Consider the following 16,126-nt stretch of genomic DNA (forward strand, 5'->3'; position numbering starts at 1 on the left):
CTGAAGGTGGGCTTGGAGCCAAAACCCCCAGCTGTGACAATGTGGGTTCTGGCCTGGTTTTGGGAAGCTCTCAGCCATGTGCTGGGGAAACCCTGGGTAGCTCCAGTGACAGAAATGCTGCAGCCCACCCCACTGAAAACCCCACTCGGCTCTAATCCTGTCGCCAGTCGCTTTCGTCTCCAGAGCCGTTTCTACCTGGTCTATTTTCATTGCCCAAGATGAGCGTGAAAAGGGAAGCGAATATAAATGGAGAAATGTGCATTAATTTTTCAGAGCTGTTTCCAACGGCGCGCTCTGCGCATCCGAGCAGAGGGTTTGCAATTAGCATTGGTGAGAGCTGCTGGAAGCACCCAGTGAGGGCTCAGCGGGTCATCCCAGCGCCCACATCACAAAGCACCCGGCCATCCTGAGTGCTTCCTCTTGCTGCCAAGAGCAGGGGGCACGATGAGAGCTCACTTTTTTATTGCTGTTTTTATGTTGGGGGGGTATATGGAGACTGGTACCACTCTGGTTTCAAAGCTGGGTTCTTTGGAAATCCAAGTGTTGAGCCCATGTAGAAATCTGGAGCAGAGGCAGCAGGAGGCGCAGGGCCTGGCTCACAGGGCGAGCTCTGACAGCTCTGCCAGGAACAAAAAGCCAATTCAGCTCCAGCCCCACTGCTGCCAGCATCAGGGTGTGCCTCCCCGGGAAGCACCACATTGCCCTCCCGGCACCCGCCGCTCCCACTGCTAATTTTGCTGTACCTTCAAGCACTGGATTTTAATTAAACATACGCCAGTGCCAAGTCGAGTCTCCATCCCAAGCCCTGCATGTGTATTGGGGTGGGGAAACAGAGAGCAGCCCTGCATTTGGGGTGGGAAAAAAACCTCCTTGTTTGAGGATCACTGCTGCTAAACGAGCAGCTGCAGCTCTGTGAGGGCCAGGATGTGGGGCCAGGCAGGGATGTGGGGCAGCGGGCAGCACGCTAGATTCCCTGTAACAGGGACTGAGGCTAGCTCTGGCTGCTGTCATCCCCGAGCTGCCAGCAGAGCCTTTCCTGAGGTTTCAGCCACAGCTTCATGCCCTCCACGCTGCCCCCAGTTCTCCTTTTGCTGCTGGGACTTTCGCTCTCTTGGGGGTTTTTGCTGAAATGTCAGCCTGGAGTCATTTCCCATCGCTGATGCCCCCTCTGAGCTGGTTTGGCTCCCACGAAGAAGCAGTGGGGAGGGAAGTGGATGGCTGTGATGGCTGCAGGGATGTCGTGTTTGGGGGGCAAGCAGCATCATCCCCATGCCTGGGCACCTCTCTGTGTCACAGCAAGGGCACGTCCCCTAGCAGCACGTTGCCTGCAGTGCCCGAGTCACAAAACATGGCTGCTTCCCAGCAAAGCCAGGAGCTGTGGCCAGCCCTGCAAAGGGAACCATGTCCCAAGGCCCCTGCCACTCCTGCTTGCCCCAATCCTGAACACACCGGGAGGGCACGGACATTTCCCGGCTGTTCTGTGCTCAGGCAGGCACTGCAGCTTCGCTGCTTCACTTGGAAGCTGACACAAGCTGGGCTCTGTGCCCCTTTTAGAGAAAGCCCTGACCTAGATTTCACTGCCCACTGCAAAGCTCTCCCTGTCGCTCCTCCCTGCAGCTGGAAAGGGCCCAGCAGAGCAGTCCTAGCTCGCGCTTGTTAAGCTGGTGGCTATTAGCCCTGCAGGGAACAAGCACATGCTGATGGGTCCCTGTCACATTTTGCTTGCTGTTTCCCAGGCACAAGGCACTGCTGGAGCTCACTGCTCTGGAGGCCACTCTGATGCTTCAGTGAAAGCTCTTGGCCCCACCTACTCTCCCCACAGCTACATCCCCATCCATCCATCCTTCCATCCATCCATTAATCCAACTGCCAGTCCTTCCACCCACCCATCCATCTGTCCCTGTGTCCATCTGCCCATCCATCCACGTGTTCTCCCACCCCTCCATGCACCCACACAGCAGGAGCAGTGCCTGGCACAGGTGCCACCACGCTGTCCCCATGTTCCCACTGCAGCTCCCTGGCTCTCTGTCCCACTTGGCCTCCTTTTTGCCCCCAGTCCTTCCTTGGCTGGCTCTAAGCTGCTCGCTATCCCCCACACGAGGCTGGCATTTACATGGGTGCATCACCCGTGCACCTAAAAAAAGCTTCAGGTGGGAGGGATCCGCTTCCTTCAGCCCGTCTCTGGCAGCACTGGGGCCATGGGCTGGCAGTGACGGTGACATTCCTCTTTCCCTTACCAACCGCTGTCCCCTGAATGCTGCGGGGCTTCGCCCTGCCGTCACCGTGTGCAGCCTTCCTCTTTTCTCAGCACCCAAAATAACCCCGGGGCCACGGCGGGGGGACGCTGGAGGTGACGATTCCTCTTTCTGAAACATCACTGGGGAAGGGATGGGGACTCTCAGATGGGGTGGGGGGGATGCGGGCACGGCTGGATCCCGATTTTCCCTGCCGTGTTGGGAACCCCCAGCCAGCAGCCGGGCTGTCCCACCAAATCCCCCTTGGTTCTGAGCACCGAGCTTCTCTCTGCCCAAAATGGCCCCCAGAGCCCTGGGACCCCGTGGCAGGAGTCCAGGGCAGAGCTGGAGGCAGATTTTAGCTTCTCTCTTTTCTTCTGGGGCCAACTGTATGCCTCTGCCTGGAAACAGAGCTTTAATTTCTGCCCCCTTATCATGGCTCACATGGCTGCCCACAGCCCCCAGAACAGCCCTAGGGCTGTGTGGGGATTGCCAAAGCACCATGTCCACGCTATGGGTTTTCTCCCTTGTCCCCACCACATCACACTTTGAACCAGTTCACACCGCTCATCTCCACCCCCAGCACTGGGAATTCCCCTGACAGCATTTGGGGCAATGTTGCAATGGGGATTACCCCTCTCCAGCCCCACAGAGTCAGCCCCAAAGTCCCCAGTGCTGTGGTCTGTTGTCCTACAGTCCCTGTGCACCCACAGGGCTCTGTGCACTGCTAGCACCATGCACTGCCACGGGGCAGCAGGCACCTGAAGGATGGAACGCGTTCCCATGGCCGCGCTGTATGCCCAGGACCTCACAGTGCGGGGCATCCTGGCCCTCCTTGCAGCCTCCCATTGGGACGGGCTGGAAATCCACCTCCTCCCCTCTTCTTCCTGATTTCCCCTGCTCTCGCCGGGGCTGTGTCCCATCCTGGTCACCTCGCCCTGGGACCCATCCGGCACCATCTGCTGCCTGCAAACCCCTGCTCCCTAAGCTGCTCTAATCTCCTGGATCCTATCTGCGTCCCGGTGCGAGCTGGTGGCCTCGGGCATCTCCCCCAGGGTTGTTGGGATTTGTACCCAGGGATTCGGTGACATTGCCCTACGAGTGGTGAGGGAGCAGTGATGGAAAACAGTGAATGCAGGATTGAAGCAAAATGCGGAATTGATGCATTTTGGTTCTGCATGGTTTTCCAAGAGGAGAAAAAAGCGATCAAAGGTGCCCAGTGCCCCCCCCACCCGCTTCCCACTCCCTGCCCAGCCATGGGGCGAGCTGTGTGCCCCCAGCAGCAGGATGCAGCCCCCAGAACACGGCTTGGCAGGAGAAGAAAGGGGGCAGGGGAGCGGTGTGGGGCCAGGGGGGCCTTCCTGGAGGGCGTGGGGTGGGAGGAAGCGCTGCAGACAGCTGCGCAACATCTGGCAGCGCCATGGCCCCCTGGGACCCCAAGGCTGCCGAGCGGGCTTCCTGCCCCCCCGCTGCCAGATGTGCCCCCCGTGTCCCACCCTTCCCTCCGGGCTGTGCCCCACACCTGCATCCCTCACTGTCCCGCTGCTCCCAGGCCCCCGTGGCCCTGCAACACCCGTGGGAAAGGCAGCCCCATCACCTCTGCCATCTCCATCCTTCCACCCTGGAAAACCCACCCAAAGGGGCACGGCCCCAACACAGAACCGGTTATGGACGTGGGGTTTGGCCATGGTCCCATGCCTGGGGTATGGGGTTTGGCCATGGTATGGGGAGTGCAGAGTGCCAGCCCTGCCTCCCAGCAGCTCCTAGCCCTGCAGGGTGCAGCTGGATGGTGCCTGACCCCACAGAGTGCTGGGTGAGGCTGGAAGGAAGGGATGAGCCCCAGGCAGCAAAAATAGCCTCCGTCCTTCAGGATAGCTTCCTGGGATTAAAAATAGCGGTGTTCCCAACGGCGGCGCTCAAGGGGACACGGACAGAGGGGACAATTGGCTTTAAGCTCCTTGGTGCCACCCTGAGAGGGTGGTGCAGGATAAAATCTAAAGCAAAAGGGTCTGTATCCCCAGCTGGGAGCTGGGAAAGGCCTTGGGAGTGGGGCTGGGGCACAGACACAGCCCTGACAGCAGCGGGTTGGGATGCGCAGGGGACGTGAGGCTCCCCCCGCACCCCTGTGCTCCGTGGGGCCGCGCTCCTGGCTCCCTGGGACCGGTGTCTGGGGTCGCTCCCACGGCCGGGGAGCGGCGGCGGTGGCGGCTCAGCCTCCGGAGGCAGGAAGTCAGCACTCGGGGTATGTGGGGACACGGGGACAGGGGGACGTGGGGAAACAGGGACATGGGGACACAGGGACGTGAGGACATGAGGACATGAGGACACAGGGTGCCCAGATTGCCACAGGGATGCTGGCCCGGTGGGAAGTGGGTGACAACTGGAGCCCAGTTTGTCCTTTGGGTGAGCGCTGCGGGCCACGTCCTGTGCCAAAACCCCTCCCAGCAGCACTCGTCCCCATTTCCACTCTGCTCCTGCGGGTGAGCTGCATGGCTCCTTCCAGTGCTGCAGGGAAGTGGTGCCGAGGGCAGGAGCCAGTGTCCTGGTGTCCCCATGTCCCTGTGTCCCTGTGTCCCATTGTCCCTTCCCCAGCCATGTCCCCAGCATGGCACAGCAGGGTCCGACATTTCCCCTCCTGCTCTCTCCTCTCAGCTCCCCTCCCCTCAGGGCCTGGGAGTCGCTTTTCTTTCTCTCTGTGTTCTCTTCCCACGTTTCCGCTCGCCATGGCAGCACTGCACACAAGGTCTGTGCAGAGTGAGACCTCCTCCTCCTCCTCCTCCTTCTCCTCTTCCTCCTCCTCCTCCTCATCTTGCAGCAACAGCCATCCTGGGGAGGGTGCAGGGGACAGGAGCTGCAGCAGTGACAACATTTCAGCAGGGCCATTGCAAAGGATAAAACCCAGCTTCTTCCTTAAAAAACAGCTCAGAATGTGGGGCAGGCATTTTGCTTCCATCCCATGGCAGAAATGGGATGGGAACATGGAACATCCCCAGACACCTCCCAGCCCCACATGGGGCACACAGAGGGACACTGACACTCAAGACATCCCACGTCTCTGAGCATCCCTGAGAGTGTGTGCATGGAACACGTGTGCTCACAGTACGTGCCCGCACCTGCACATGTGTGCCAGCTCCAGGGGACATGGAGAGCGGTCATGGGGTGTGGGCATGGGGTGAGGTCATGGATGTGGGGGGGGGACACAGATTGGGTCAGCCAAGTGGGGGTCTCTCCATGCTTCCTGCCCATCGTGGCTCGCCCTTGGCATTATCCAGCCCCAGCCAGGCATTATCCAGCTGATCCCGCTCACAGTCCCTAAATCCCTTATGGGGGTTACGACCAGCGGCTGCCAGCCCTGACCCCAGGGGACCCCCTGTGCTCCCGCTGTGCCCACATTGAGTGGGACTGGAGCCCCCCATACCCCGGCTCCCTCCCCTCTGCCTTCCCCCAGCCCCTGCCCCACGGCCAGGAGATGAAAGCGGGGCCGGGGCGCGCTGCCCTCCCACATCCTTCCCTGCGAATTCCTCTCCCTCCTTCATCTCTCCGGGGGTGCCCGGCTGCGCTTATCGCTGTCGCGGAGAGGGCCGGAGGAGACCTTCGCGTTTTCCCCTCTGTTATAAATAGCATGAGATTTATTTTCTGGCAGCATGGAAAGCCCCCGGGGCGTAAGAGAGGAAGCAGACGGGCTGGGTGGGGGGCGGGCAGCGGGGGGAGAGTGAAAAGGGCAGGAAATAACCCCCCGGCTGCAGCGGCCCCGCAGAGGGGAAAATGCTTCGATGCAAACAGAGTGTGGTTAATATGGAAACTCCCAGGGCAGAGCCGCACTGCCCCGTGTCCTGCTGTCCAGCCCTCGGCTGCTTCCTGCCCCTGCCTGGACCCCCACCCAGCACACACTCCCCACGCGGGGGGATGAGCATCCCCAGCCCCACTTTATGCAGGAGGAGGTGGGGACACTCATGGCCCCCCTCAGCCCACAGCCTTCCCCGCTGGGCAGTTCCTTGGGCTTTTCCTTGACCCCCACTCAGTGGCTGAGCGCTGCCTGTGTGAATCATGGCAGCCCACTCCATAAATCACTGCACTTCACTCCCAGAAGATGCTCTCGGTGACCCCGACCTCACTGTGCTCCCCCCTGCCCACCCCTGTGAGTGTCCCCATGTCCCTTCCCCCACACACCTTCCAGCAGGACACCCAGTGCCTTGCGTCCCTCCCTTGGTGTCACACCCCTCTGCCCCCAGCTGCCCCCAGTGACCTCCCTGTGCCATTGGGGGATTTTGTTCCTATTTCCTGGGGACGTTTTGTTGCAGACTTTCCCCCTTCCCCAGTTCCCGGGTTATCGGCCCCGTGATGATTTCCTCCCTGCCCACCCACCTGCTTATTTTAGCTGCTTCTTCCTTCCTCCCAGCTGCTCTCCAGCCCCGCTCTGTCCCCACACCCCCCGGCCCTGTGCCCCCCCAGCCCCAGCCTGCCCGCGGAGCCTCTATTTAAGGCACGATCCTTAAATTGAAGCCTGTAGCCACTGTTCAAAGCTCCTTGGCTCTCCGTCCTGCCCCTGTCCTCTGCCTGAACTCTGCTGCCAGCCCCACTGCCTGTGCCCCCCCCAGAAATATTTGCTGGCTTTCTCCAAGGCAAAGCACTTGGCAGCGAACTCTCATCTCATGAGTGACAGCCTCACACCCGGTGTCCCTGCATGCAGGGGGGGTCCTGGCATGGGGACATCCACGGGGCCGGGAGGTGCTGGCAGTGATTTATGGCAGCCAGCGTCCCCGTGTCCTTTGGGAATGCATCCCCCCCGGTGATGTCCCCAGGGGAGGACGCAGCCCCCGGTGCTGCTGCACGACACTGCCACAGAACAGTGGGGACATGGGGACGTGGAGACATGGGGACATGGAGACACAGAGACAAGGGGACACAGGGACATGGGACGTGCTCCCCAGCAGCCTCACCCCATCCCAAGTTTGGAACACAGCAGTGCTGGCACACAGGGGACACCTCTGCTGTCCCCACCCGGGCATGGTGCCGAGCTCAGTGTGCCTCGCATGGCCGCAGCACAGGTCCCTGCGCGGTGACAGGGACGAGTGGCTCAGGCGCTGTTTCCAAGGTAACCCCGGATGAGCACGGCCTCCACATCCCTGCGTGCCCCCGCAGATGGAGGAGCCACCGGGGGCCTGAATGCAGCAGGGGCTCAGTGAGGGCAGCAGGGCTGGAGGCAGGGCTGGGTTGTGGGTACAGGATGGGGATGGGATGGGATGGGATGGGATGGGATGGGATGGGATGGGATGGGATGGGATAGGATGGGGATGGGATGGGTATAGTGACAAGAATGGGGATGGAGACAGGAACGGCGACAGGAATGGGAACAAGGATAGGAACAAGAATGGGGACTGTACTGAGTGTGAGGAGGAGGGATGGGGAAGGAGAGAGGTGTGAGACATCCCTGCCCTCCTGTTCCCAGCACAACCATCCCCTGGGTGTGGGTGTGCACGGCACATCCCGGAGACAGGACCTTGGGGATGCAGGGGAGCAGGTCAGGGTGTTCCGTCCTCCCACGGGCTGGACCCGGGGCACCTCCCATGGAGAACACCAGAAATAGGAGCTGTGGGTCCCCACCCAGCTGTGGGCATGGGGCCAGGGCTTCTCACCCCGGGGACGCCCAAGTTGGAGCCCATCCCTGAGCCTCTCGTGTCCTGCAGAATGGGGTGAGCCGTGCTGGTGGCCCTGAGTCTGTCCTGCCATAGTGGCCCCAGCATGAAGCCGTGGGGCTGAGTCCAACCCCTGCCACCTAGACCCGTGGTCAGATTAGCCCTCCCTTCCCCATCTGCTTTGCTGCACTCTCCCACGCATGGAGAGCCCCTGGCCCACCAGCAGCAGCTATTTCTTATTACAATACGTTCCGGTCCATTGCCCCCAAGATCTGCATCCCGGGGACCTATGTGACTAGGAATTAGATTCCTCTCTGTTAATGAGTTTATGCCAGTAAAGGGCTCTGAAGATGTGAAACTCTGTGTAGGAGCTGAGCCTCATCTGTGTTATTGATCCCACTGCAACGTGGATCTCCAGAGTAAAACCTTCCGAGCCCAGAGGAGGTGGTGGGGAAGGAGAAGTCCCCATGGGGTGACAAGTGGCTCCTGGATGCTGCCGGGAGACCCATGCCCACCAACCTCTGCTTTAAGCATCCGCACCATTGCTCATTCCGTCTCATTATAGGGCTGGTATCTCTGAGCTCATGTAACAGGACTGTTATGGCAAAAACCCCACACTAAGGAGTGGGAAAAATGATCTGAGTCCTGCTCGGCTCCTAACAAACAGAGCTGTCATCCCTGCAAATAACGAGTGGTTAATTACGGCATCCGCCAGCGAGTGAAGATGGGATAAAATTGCTCCAGGTTTATTGTACTTGGCAAATCCCCCCTTTCGGTAAACAATTGCTGTACGCTAACGAGGCTCCTTTAATTAATTAAATTAATTTATTCTTGGCCTTTCTTAAGACTTCAGATGCTTCTTTTCTTTAGGAAGGAATAAACAGCCTTGTGCCATACACACAGGGCATCGTCATGAGGTGATGCAATGGTTTTAGATGGAAACGGGCTCTTCCTCCCACCTCCAGGGATGCTGCAGCCATGGCACACCCTGCATGGAACCTCCTGCTGCCCGGCATGGGAAACTGGGCAGCAATTCATGGTGGGAGAATGGTGGGACCATGGAAGTCCCTAAGCCATGGAGGTCCCTGAACTGTGGAGGTCTCTGAACCATGAAGGACCCCAAACTGTGGAGGATTCCAAGCCACGAAGTTCCCCAAGCCATGGAGGTTCCCAAGGCATGGTGGACTCCAGCCTGGGAAATTTGGCAGTTTCCCCAATTAAGTGCAGGGAAACAATGGAACCATGTAAGTACCCAAGCCACGGAGGTCCCCAAGCAATGGAGGTCCTCAAGCCATTGAGGTCCCTGAGCCACAGAGGTCCCTGAGACATGGAGGTCCCCAAGCCATGGAAGTCTCTGAGTCGTGGAGGTCCCCTGGCTGTGGAGTCCTCAAGCCATGGAGGTCCCCAAGCCATGGAGGTCCCCTTGTTGTGGAGATCCCTGAGCCTTGGAGGTCCCCAGGGCTCGGAGACCAGGGCTATGGTGGTGCCGTGAGTCTGGCCACCATTCCCCCACCCGGGAGCTGCAGGAAATGGTTGGAGCTTTTGTTTGGCTCCGCTGGCGGCAGCCGCGTTGGATGTCCTTGCTGGGCTCTGCAGCCCTGTCCCAGCCGTGGGTAACGAACCGCGCCAGAGCCAAACCCAACCGGGCGGGCGCTGGGTGCCGGCACTGCCTCGTGCGTGGGGAGGATTTCCTGCTGGCCCAGGGCACGCTGCCCCTTGGCCTCGACCCCTCCCAGCCCCACATTTTCGGGAAACGCCTCCTGGCTCCCGCCCTCATTTCCCACAGCTGGGCAGCCCCCCCTCCCAGCAGCACAGCGGTGGGATGATGTGAGCGCAACTGGGGAGGGAGCCCAGAGAGAGATGATGTGCTGAGACCAGATGGTGGGAGAGGAACCAGGAAGGGTGGCCACGAGAAGGGCAGAAAGGGGCTGCGTTCCCACTGCGCCCACGGGAAGGCAGCGTTTGCCTGGCACAGCACTGCATCGTCCCTCCCTGCTGTTCTGATGGGGAGGAAACGATGCCGCTTTCCCCAAGTTCAGCCATCACCCGTTCCCACCAAGGGGAGGAATCCTGCCGGGCCAGGTCCTGATCGGTGTAGGACAGCACGTTCCCTCTGAGCTCCACGGCTTTGCCCTGTGCCTCCCCCAAGGGCAGCTGTGCCACCTGCGTGCCCAGCATGTGCCCAGGTGGCTGCAGATCTGGGGTCCTTCCAATAGATCCCAACATCATTCTATGAAATCCTAATGCCCTTCCAATAGAACCCGACATCCTTCCCCAGTTCTCCCAGTGGCTCCACAGCCTCAGAGGCTGTGGGAGGGGGACGCAGTGACTGGGCAGCTGCTTCAGGAAATGGCTACAAAAATGCAGGTTAAAAAAAAACCCAAAAAGCAAAGCCCCGCTGTTGGTTCCTGTTTCGGGGTCTCCAACAGCTGAAGGTCCCCCAGCCCAGAGGATGCAGTTTGGTGCAAGAGGGAAACATCCCCTCCGTGCTGTGTGTGTGCAGTGGTTGGGATGGGGCTGCCCAGCATCTGCTCAGTGTTTGGGGATTTTTGGTGGGGTTCCCATGGCTCCTTTCCCATGGGTTTGCACAGGAGCCTCGCCGTACCCCAGCCGGGCACAGGACGAGGATACAGCACAGTGGCACTTCCCCATCCCAGCCCCACGCGGAGCCACCTCTCAAGGTCACGGTGCTGGGCAGCACCGGGCCCAATTCTGTGTGCTGGGGGAACTTCGCTGCCCTGATTCCCATAAATAAAGCACACAGGGAACAGCCCCTTCTCTGTCCCAGTAATTCTGGACCCCAGAGGCCATGCGGTGTGTGCTCAGCAGATTGTCGGCTCTGCTCCTCTGCTCAGTGTGCTCGAAAGCCTTCAGTTTCCATCAAATGCAAAGTGTGAATGCTTGGGGAACATTTTATGGAAAAATCATTTGTCCATCCATCCTGCAGCCATCCCATCCCTGTCCTGCCCCACCCCAGGGGTTCTCTTTGGATTTCCATCCGTGGTGTCCATGAAGAACCGCAGCATCCCGTGGCCATGCAGTGTGAGTGTAGTGGGGGCACAGCAGCGGGGCACATCCCCCCCTGCTCACATCCCTGGCCCCACCAGCCCTACCCAGCGGTGCAGGGCCCCCATTTTCAAGTGACTCAGACTCACCCTTCCTTCCTCAGGAAAACCTGTGATCAGATAAAGCCATCAAACTATCTGGTACAAGTAAACAAGCTCGCATCTGCACGGATGCAGGCTATACCCCCTGTAATCCCAAGCAGAGAGCAGGCAGCACGCCTTTCCCCTGCCTTTACTGGGGCCAGCTGCAACCCTGGGCGTGCGCACACACGCACACACACAGACATGTGCAGGGATGTGCAACGAGCTCCCACTGCATTTGCCCTTGCTGCAGGTTGGCAGGATGTAACTGCAGCATGGCTCTATCCTCCCCTGTGCTGCAGCAGCAAGAAATGCACAGAGCGATGCGCAGTGCCCGCTGGGGTCAGCAGTGCTGGGCAGAGGAGGGAGAGGGAGGGAGGGAAATGTTTAAAAACTGCAACTGGCGACAGATGGGCACCTGCCCCCGCGGAGGTGACACACTGCCAGGCTGGGAAAGAGCAAGGGGAGGTGTGAATGGCTCTGGGAGCAACCGGGAGCGCTCGGCGGGGGCTGCTCCCCAGCTTGGGTTGGAGTGGGATGGCACAGGGGGGGCTGGGGGCTCACAGCCCTAATGCAGCAAGCCGCTCTGCCCAGCCCTGCTCCTTCCCCATGGGATTGTTCCTTCTTTCCTGTGCTCCGGCGCTGCTTTACTGGGGAAAGGAAAGATGAAGATGAAGCACAGCTGCAGCCGTGCAGTGGGAACGCAGAGCAGAGGGAATGAGGCTGCTTGAACTGGGGTCGGGTGCAGCAACCAAGGACAGAGAAAAAAGCCTGGGATGGGTTGGGTGTCAGAGGGACCTGTGTGGGGCTGCTTTGTGCTGAGAGCCATCAGTGCAGTGCTCAGAGCAGCAATGACAGCAAGTAGGTTAGGCTCAGAAAGCAGCCATGGGCATTTTTGGAGGTGAGTGGAATGACTGCATCCATGGGAAGGAAAATGAGGATGTTTCCAGCACTGCCACTCCGCTGCTGTCATTGCCCTCAGCCCCTATGGTCACAGAGCCCAGCTTTGCAGGAGCAGTGCTTGTCTCCCTGCCTGTCCCCATCTTCATTCCATCCTCATCTCTGACCCCATTCCCATCCCATCCCTACCCCATCCCCATCCCCACCAGATTTCCCATCCAATGGCTGAAACTAGGTCAGACCCCACACTGTCGTGGTGCACGGACCCATAGGAGCCACGGCAATGGGAGAGCTGCCTGGAAGAGCTGGGCGCTGCGCTCACCATGACCTGGGGGTGCTGGACAGCGCCAACGGCCTCCGAATTGCCTCTGGTAGAACCCACTTGATGGACAGCCGCATCACACCTCCTGACAAGCAATTTAATGATTCAAATATTGTGAAAAAGGCTTCTTATTTACTTCATACCATTTTTTGGACGTTTTGCCCTGGTCTTCCTCATTCATTGCCCCACATTCTCTGGCCAGGTCCGGAGCTCTGCGCAAACGGCAGTGAAATGTGGTGTACCGTATTTAACCTAGATAAACCTCAAACGTGGCCTAAATTGTTAGGCGAGCCACCAACTGCCGGGCTAAACCCAAAACCACGCTCCCCAACCCTTCACAGTTGTGTATATATTTTCACTGGTGCTCTGTGCTTTCCAAGCACAGCTCCATCGCATGCACTATTTATATCGTTTGCATGGAACAAAGGGCTCAGAGACAGACCTGCAATTTGCTCGGGTTCCAAGGGAAACAAAATCTTTGCAAGCAGAATATACTTGAGATGAATCTCTCTTAAACACAGAGTAGTTCGAGATACTGCAGCAAAAAGGATTCAGCTTGAGAACCAAGCCATAATCAGAGCGATGCCAACACGGGCGCATCACCAGGGGACTGGGTCTCATGGCTGGCAGGAGTGGGTTTGCTCATTGCCAAAGGGGCTGCTGGAGGTGTGAGATGCTGCAGACGTCCAAATTCACTGCATCCTTCCTGCACGGTGCTGCTGGAGTCAGACAGGAGCACGCTGCAAGCACCAGTGTGCAAAGAGGCGAAGCTGAGCCAAGAGTTGCGAAAGCAAAAGCTCTGATGGAAGAGCACGCTGCTTGCAAGCCATCCCAAAGTGCTGCTTGGCAAAGGGGAGCTGCCCCAAATCAGCACCTGGCAAAGCAGGGAGAATGCAGAGCGCAGCCGGAGGGCAACGTCCATGTGCAGGCACTGGTCTGCTTGGGCTTCCCATGGAGGAAATGGGAATTGGGAAGCAAAACGGCTCCTGGGATTCCCATGGGAAGGATGGGGACTGGAAACCGAAATAGCCCCCAGGCTTCCCATGGAGGGGATGGGGATTGGGAGCTAGAACAACCCCTGGGATCCCCACTGGGGCCACTGAACCCAAACGTCTGGGGGCCGTGCTGCCACCGTGCAGGACCCTGGGGTGAGCTCACAGCCAGAGAGCGGGGCTCAGAGGGGGAATATTTTTGGAGATTAAAGATCAACTGTTCGCTAACGTGGCCAATCCGTTCGAGAGCAGCACCGGAGGAGGTCGGTGGGATGCAGCTGGCCAAATGCTTTGGGCATGAGCACCATTGCTCACCCCCTGGAGCACCGGCAGCCCTGGGACCCCAGCAAGGCAGCTGCGATGGGAAGAGGCGCAGTGTGCTGGGACGGAGGGAGCACCCGGCCAGCAGCGGGACGGGGAGGAACAGCACGCGGGGGTGGTGCGGGGCAGCTGGGTGGGAAGAGGGAGTTTTATTCTCCGGGGTTTTTTTGCAGTCTCCCTTCACCATATTTAGTAGGCTTGTGACTTGCCCTCGCTAGTACACGGAGAATTCCCCCAAGTGTTTACTCCCACAGCCGAGCAAATGCCTCAATACACATCATGGAAAAAACACAATCGACATGCTCACTCCCACCAGAGCAGGAATTCCAACTCGCCAAGCTCCAAGCGGGAGTACGTGCATGTGAGAGAGAGACAAACACAGTTCATTAGCGCGGCTCAGATGTGGTTCACTCCTAAAATGACCTGGTCAGGGCTGCACACCTCCTCCCTCCCTTCCTCCGTGGTAAGAAACCCGCTGACCTTTGGTCTGCAGCAATAGGGACAGGAATGTGGGTCCTTAACCCTTCTTTGAGCTGCTCTGAGCTCAGCGGATGGTCCCAGGCTGCGCAGGGCTGAGGGCAGGAGCCCTAAAATCGCTTCCTTCCTGCAGGGCTTGGAGAAGAACAGGCTTTGGCGATGGAGCATGCTGGAAACAAAAGGGGAGCTTTGCAAGCAAAGCTCTCAGATCACAGATCTCACGGGATTTTTCTTTTGCACCTCCCTTTCCCCTAAAAATTTTTACTAGGGAAACAACAACAACAACAAAAAAACCCCCACAAAAACAGAGTAATAGAATAATGAGGCCACTTGGCTTTTTCAGCATGCCTCCAAACTAACCACAGGACAAAGGCACGAGAAATCATCTCAGTTTATTGAATGCAAAATCTCAGCCTGGGCACGCAGTCTGCACTCCCCAGCCCTCCTCCAGAGGGGTGATGGCTGCGCTTTTCCCTTCTTCCATGTCTTGTTTGTGGTGGCTTCCACATCAAAAATCCCATGAACGACACTGTTTTTTTTCCTCCAACTTTTTTTTTCCTATCCTTTTATTTCCATGTGCGTTGGAGCTTGATGATCCTTGAGGTCCCTTCCAACCCAAGCCATTCTATGATTCCATGATTCTATTTATGAGGAGAAATCACATCTTTTCTAAGGACAGAGTTAATTACAGTATTTACCTAAAACACAGTACAAACTTCTGATTGAGGAGGGGAGGGAGCTACGTGTCATCAGCAGAAGGGGACAAAACCTCCCTGAGACCGAAGCCCTTTGTGCCGAGCAGCTCCAGGTTCCATTGGCACCTTCTGCCAGCAAAGCCCTTGAGTTGGAAAAGGGATTTGAGTCGTTTGGTTCTGATGCGCGTTACCCATTGGTGACAGAGCTGGAAAACGCACTCCGTGATGTGACCACGCGTGCAGGAAGGGCAGGTGGCTGCAGGAAACTCCGCTGCATTCAGCATTTTGTAAGGCTAAAGATTGTGCCCTGCCTCATAGGAACAGCCAAGTTCTGCAAACCGTTCATTTGCATTTTAATGGAACTCTTTCTAGGAAGGTGCTGTTTGGACTCTGTTGCAATATAAAATTAAGAGGTAATTAAAAACACGCTGGAGTTGAAAGACATTGCGTTTTCATTAATTGGGTTTATTCACACGCTTTTCTAAATTCAAGGTATTGAGGGTACGTGCGACGAAACGGGGAGAGGAAAACGCGCGCCGGGACATCTGCTTGTTTAAACAGATAAAAAAAGTAGAAAGCACAGCTCCGAGGGGCATCCTGGAGATGAAAGCACCTGGCGGTGCGAGCGTGAGCAGCAGCGGAGCGCATCGGATGAGGGAAGGAAACCACGGACCACGCTTTCAGAGCTCGGGCATGCCGTTATCGGAGCAATTACAGCGAGGGCAGATAACCCAACCCAGGGCCGGTCCGTTACTGCTGCGTTTCCCCAGGCTGGGGTGCAATCGCAACACGCCAGCGTCGATAAGCAGCGTGGAAGCTCAGCAGCCTCCGAACACCTCCAGAGCCGCCCTGCCCCGCTCAGCTCACCCTCAGAGGTGGGGGGGGGGCTGGGCTGGGCCCCTCAGGTGCTGCCCCCCCCCCCAAGGCTGAGGCCTGCAGGGAAACGGCCACGGGCACACCTCAGAGCTCCACCTCAGAGCTCCACGCAAGGCCCCAGCCCGGCCCATCGCCCGCTGCTGGACGAACTGGGGGAAACCGGAGGGGTTCTGGGGGCAGAGCAGTCTATTTCTCCTCGCAGCACGCAGCTGCTTTCGCCTCAGCTGCTCCCACCCGCCCCGGACGCGGCGCTGAGGGCCCCGGCGAAAGGAAGCAGCCCCTCACACCTGCACCACAACCCGGGGGAATTTGGCTGACCGCGCGGATGGGCGGTGGAGGACCGAAGCCCGGCGCTCCCCCCAGCGCCGTCCCGGCGTGCCCCGCGCCGCCTCGCCCGGGCAGAGCGCCCCCTCCCTTCCCTCCCTCACTTCCGGTGTCCGGCAGTGGCAGAGCCGGCGGCGGCGCCCCCGCTCCCCCGGCGCAAGGGTGGCGGTGGGAGGGGGGAGCGGAGGGCGGGGACGCGGGCG

The 16,126-nt window shown here is 58.7% G+C and overlaps 1 protein-coding gene across 1 annotated transcript in view; it reads left to right on the forward strand.

The window, feature by feature from the left end:
* The window catches only part of ZBTB46 (zinc finger and BTB domain containing 46), a 44,727-nt gene continuing 40,949 nt past the window's right edge, over positions 12,349–16,126 (forward strand). The window contains exon 1 of the mRNA XM_021417019.1: positions 12,349–12,352. The gene's annotated coding sequence lies outside the window, so the exon portion shown is untranslated. The remainder of the gene's footprint in view (positions 12,353–16,126) is intronic.

This window comes from Numida meleagris, chromosome 19 (assembly GCF_002078875.1).
Source record: "Numida meleagris isolate 19003 breed g44 Domestic line chromosome 19, NumMel1.0, whole genome shotgun sequence".
In the NCBI taxonomy this organism is placed as follows: domain Eukaryota; kingdom Metazoa; phylum Chordata; class Aves; order Galliformes; family Numididae; genus Numida; species Numida meleagris.